Genomic DNA, 6,000 nt, shown 5'->3' with positions numbered 1-6,000 from the left:
AAGAGCACAGCATTGCACGCTCTGTTTCCTGCGTCTAACTCCACACCCACAACACTCTGAGCATTACAGGTTTAGATAATACAATGAAAAAAACCATAAGTTTTTTCATTTTTATTGTTGCATCATCATCTTTAAAATGAACAAGACAAACATTCAGATAGGATGATGGGGACACTTTCAGTGGACAACATAAGAGGGCAACAGTACTTGTGCAAAGTTTCAGAATGGTAACTTCCAAAATTAGTGTGCTACATGACATTTATCATGAAGTCACCCAGGTGTCCCACACAAGTAGCCCAAATGTACCCAAGTGGCCAAATTGGTGAAGTTATACATTTTGAATGGTATAACTATATACAAAATACCAAAATGGTATTCTAACACCCCCCCCCCCCCCCCAAAAAATGTTTTGAAAAAACATGATTTAAAAAATATATATTTACAAAATAACACTTTCAATATTTGGAAGACCCTCAGTCCTCTACACAATATTGTGCTGCTGATGCCAGGTGACATAGCAGTCTCTTTCTGCTGTAAAGCATTTACTGACAGATTTGGGCCTTCTCATGGTGTGGTAAACTGTTCTGAATTATTTCAATTCTTTCTAAACAGACAGCTGTAATTCTAAAATTTGGGCAAATGTATTTATATTTCAGTGGTGCTGGAGCTCCTCCAGAACTCCAGTTATGATTCTATAATGAAGTGCAACGCTGGAGAGATGAGAGTTGCAGTCTTATGTCTATTAGAGCAGAGAGAAGGAGAGAGATTATTGGAAGTGCATCTCATTCCAGTTCGGTGAGAGATACAGGCGCACTTCTCACACAGCCACTGACGCGCGTTGGTCTCTTTACTTTTTCACATTACGTTTTTTGAGGAGGGGGGCAGGAGATTTAAAAAAGTAACTTTTGCTTTTATTGTAATTTTCACATTGCAAAAAGTGATCATTATTTTTCAGGCCACAAGAGGTGTGAAAGGTAGCCTAGTGGTTAGAGCGTTGGACCAGTAACCAAAAGGTTAATAGATTGAATCCCTTAGCTGACAAGGTAATAGTCTGTCATTCTGCCCCATGAACAAGGCAGTTAACCTACTGTTCCTAGGCTGTTGTTGTAAATAAGAATTTATTCTTAACTGAAGGTGTAAAAACAAAAGAAGTACCGAATCTGGCCAAATAGATTTCAGAATGAAATTGTCTAAAAACCTGTTGGAACAGGATCTGGTTCAAATGATCTGAACATTGTGTCAAACTCCAGTCCTTGAGTGTCTGTGGGTTTTTGCTACTTCTCTGTACTTGTTGGATCAATTAAGGTAATTGATTCGTTAGGAACTGCCATAACCTGGTTGTCTAGATTACAGTTTGGCACAAATTGAAAGGAGTTTGACCTCTAGATGTAAAATCAAATGTTATTGGTCACCCACACATGGTTAGCAGATGTTATCGCGAGTGTAGTGAAATGCTTCTAGCTGTAATGTTTTGATAACTGGGTGTTTGTCAGGTTCATGTAAGATTTATTAATTCTGCTTAAAAACATCCTAAAGATTGATTCCATACATCGTTTGACATGTATCTAAACGACTGTAACGGAACCTTTAGAGTTTTTGTCTGGACGAAATGCTCGCGCCTCATGAAGATGGATTACTGGGCTGAACACGCTAACAACAAGTGGCTTTTGGGACATAAATGATGGAACTTTATGGAACAAATCAGTCATTTATTGTCGAACTGGGATTCCTGGGAGTGCCTTCTGATGAAGATCATCAAAGATAAGTGAATATTTATGGTGTTGTTTCTAACTTTGTTGATTCCAAAATGGCGGATATTCTTCTGACTGTTTGGGGTTCTCAGATTATGCTTTTTCCGTAAAGATTTTTTAAAATCTGACACAGCAGTTGCATTAAGGAGAAGTATATCTTTAATTCTGTGAATAACACTTGTATCTTTTATCAATGTTTATTATGAGTATTTCTGCAAAATCACAGGATGTTTTGGAATCAAAACATTACTGCACGTAAGGCGCCAATGTAAACTGAGATTTTTGGATATAAATATGAACATTATCGAACAAAACATACATGTATTGTGTAACATGATGTCCTATGAGTGTCATCTGATGAAGATCATCAAAGGTTAGTGATTCATTTTATCTATATTTCTGTTTTTTGTGACTCCTATCTTTGGCTGGAAAAATGGCTGTGTTTTTTCAACTTGGCTATGACCTAACATAATCATATGTTGTGCTTTATCTGTAAAGCATTTTTGAAATCGGACACGATGGGTAGATTAACAAGATGTTTATCCTTCATTTGAAGTATTGGACATGTTAATGTGTGAAAGTCACATATTTCAAAGAAATATTTTTGAATTTCATGAGCTGCCTTTTCAGCGGAATGTTGTCGTGCTAGAAAGGTTAAGGGTTGATCCGAGCGTTCTGTGCTAACAGCAGTCAAGTACCCACGCTAACTGGCTAGTGTTGGCTAGCTTGCTAGCTACTTCCCGACACAAATGACACAACAGCTCGCTCTGACCATTTTACTTGCCCTAGCAGAGCTGGATAGGCTGTTTTTATGTTACCCACAACATTGGTGACTGCAACTGTGCTGCTGGTAACAATTTACACTTTTTTGCCAACCTTTACTGACACAGGCCATATACGATGGGTGTTGAGCGTTCATAAGTGCTACCGCCCTGTAGCACTCACTGTCATTAGGAAGTGCTTTTAAGGCTAGTCTAGGATCATATCACCGCCACCTTACCGGCCACCCTAGACCCACTTCAGTTTGCATACAGCCCCAACAGGCCCACAGATGACGCAATTGCCATCACACTGCCCTATCCCATCTGGACAAAAATAATACCTATGTAAGACTGCTGTTCATTGACTACAGCTCAGCATTCAACACCATAGTACCCTCCAAGCTCATCATCAAGCTGGAGGCCCTGGGTCTCAACCCCGCCCTGTGCAACTGGGTCCTGGACTTTCTGAAGGGCCGCCCCCAGGTGGTGAAGGTAGGAAACAACATCTCTGCTTCGCTGACTCTTAACACTGGGGCCCCACAAGAGTGTGTGCTCAGCCCTCTGCTGTACGCCCTGTTCACCCACGACTGCGTGGTCATGCACGCCGCCAACGCAATCATCAAGTCTGCAGACGACATAACAGTAGAGGGCTTGATCACCAACAACTATGAGGCAGCCAACAAGGAGGAGGTGAGGGCACCCATAGTGCGGTGTCAGGAAAACAACCTCTCACTCAACAAAACAAAGGAGCTGATCGTAGACTTCAGGAAACAGCAGAGGGTGCGCCCCCTTATCCACATTGAAGGGACAGCAGTGGAGAAGGTGGACAGTTGAGTTCCTGGGCGTACACATCACAGACAAACTGAAATGGTCCTCCCACACAGACAGTGCGGTGAAGGCGGCGCAGGCTGAATAAATTTGTCTTGTCACCCAAAACCTTGACAAACTTTTACAGATGCACAATTGAGAGCTGTCTCACAGCCTGGTACACCAACTGCACCACCCTCAACAGCAAGGCTCTCCAGAGGGTGGTGCGGTCTGCACAACTGGGGCAAACTACCTGTCCTACATGACACCTACAATACCCAATGTCACAGGAAGGCCAAAAAGATCATCGAGGACAACAACCACCAGAGTCACTGCCTGTTCATACTGCTATCATCCTGCAGGTGAGATCAGTACAGGTGCATCAAAGCTGGGACCGAGAGATTGAGAAACAGCTTCTAGCTCAAGGCCATCAGACTGCTAAACAGCAATCATTAACCCAGAGACTGCTGCCTACATTGCGACCCAAATCACTGGACACTTTAATAAATGGACCACTAGTCACTTTTTAAACAATGCCACTTCAATAATGTTTACATATCTTACAGTATGTACATTTGATATGAGTAATGTATTTTATACCATCTACTGCACCTTGCCTATGCCGCTCTGCCATCACTCATCCATATACTTATATGTAAATATTGTCATTCACCCCTTTAGACTTGTGTGTATTAGGTAGTTCTTGGGGAATTGTTAGATTACTTGTTATATATTACTGCACTTTTGGAACAAGAAGCACAAGCATTTCGCTACACTCGCATTAACATCTTCGGGATGGTTGGGTTAATGTAGGCTAATGCAATTAGCATGAGGTTGTAAGTAGCAAGAACATTTCCCAGGACATAGACATATCTGATATTGGCTGCAAGCTTAAATACTTGTTAATGTGACTGCGCTATCCAATATACAGTAGCTATAACAGTGAAAGAAGTTCATGCTAATGTTGAGGAGAGTGCACAATTCTGAACATGAAAAATTATTAATAAACAAATTAGGCACATTTGGGCAGTCATGATAAAACATTTAACAGAAACATAATGTTTCATTGGATCAGTCTAAAGCTTTGCACATACACTGATGCCATGTAGAGGCCAAAATCTAAATTGCACCTGGGCTGGAATAATACATTATGGCCTTTCTCTTGCATTTCAAAGATGATACAAAAGAATACAATGGTTGTTTTTGCATTGTATTTTCTTTTAACAGATCTATTGTGTTATATTCTACTACATTCATTTCACCTTTTCCATAAACTTCAAAGTGTTCCCTTTCAAATGGTACCTATTATATGCATATCCTTGCTTCAGGGCCTGAGCTACAGTCAGTTAGATTTGGGTATGTCATTTTAGGCAAAAATTGAAAAAAGGGTGCTAATCCTTAAGAGGAAATCGGTTTTACCTAATTTCAACCAGCATGTCATTGTGCAACCAGAGGGGGAAAAATATAAAAAAATATATAAAATAATAATAAAATCAAAAAAAAATTCTAGCCCACATTACCCACACGGAGATTCATATAAAGCTCTCCCTCGAACTCCAGTTGGAAAATCTGACCATAATTCTATCCTCCTGAATGCTGCTTACAAGCAAAATCGAAAGCAGGAAGTACCAGTGACTCGCTCAATAAGGAAGTGGTCAAATGACGTGGATGCTACGCTACAGGACTGTTTTGCTAGCACAGACAGGAATATGTTCCGATATTCATCCAATGGCATTGATGAGTATACCACCTCAGTCACCGACTTCATGTATACAGTGGGGCAAAAAAGTATTTAGTCAGCCACCAATTGTGCATGTTCTCCCACTTAAAAAGATGAGAGGCCTGTAATTTTCATCATTGATACACTTCAACTATGACAGACAAAATGAGAAAGAAAATCCAGAAAATCACATTGTACGATTTTTTAGGAATTTAGAGGCTGGACTGTGGCCTTGTAAGCCTGTTGTAAGGTAGGTCCACACCAGACATCACTGGCACAAACCCACCGTCGCTGGACCAGACAGGACTGGCAAAAAGTGCTCTTCACTGACGAGTTGTGGTTTTGTCTCACCAGGGGTGATGGTTGGTTTCGCGTTTATCATCGAAGGAATGAGCTTTACACCGAGGCCTGTACTCTGGAGCGGGATTGATAAAGGTCCATCATGGTCTGGGGCGGTGTGTCACAGCATCATCAGACTCAGCTTATGGTTGTCATTGCAGGCAATCTCAACGCTGGGCATTGCAGAGAAGACATCTTACTCCCTCATGTGGTACCCTTCCTGCAGGCTCATCCTGACATGACCCTCCATCATGACAATGGCACCAGCCATACATCTCAATCCCAAGCCATACATCTCAATCCCATTGAGCATGTCTGGGACCTGTTCGATTGGAGGGTGAGGGCCATTCTCCCCAGAAATGTCTGGGAACTTGCAAGTGCCTTGGTTGAAGAGTGGGGTAACATCTCAGAGCAAGAACTGGCAAATCTGGTGCAGTCCATGAGGAGGAGATGCACTGCAGTACTTAATGCAGCTGGTGACCATACCAGAGACTGACTGTTACTTTTGGACCTCCCCCTGATCAGGGACACATTATTCCATTTCTATTAGTCATGTCTATGGAACTTGTTCAGTTTATGTCTCAGTTGTTGAATCTTATGTTCATACTAATATTTACACGTT

This window comes from Oncorhynchus clarkii, chromosome 3, assembly GCF_045791955.1.
Source record: "Oncorhynchus clarkii lewisi isolate Uvic-CL-2024 chromosome 3, UVic_Ocla_1.0, whole genome shotgun sequence".
Classification (NCBI taxonomy): domain Eukaryota; kingdom Metazoa; phylum Chordata; class Actinopteri; order Salmoniformes; family Salmonidae; genus Oncorhynchus; species Oncorhynchus clarkii.
The sequence above is the reverse complement of the archived record's forward strand: the minus strand, read 5'-3'. Positions refer to the sequence as shown.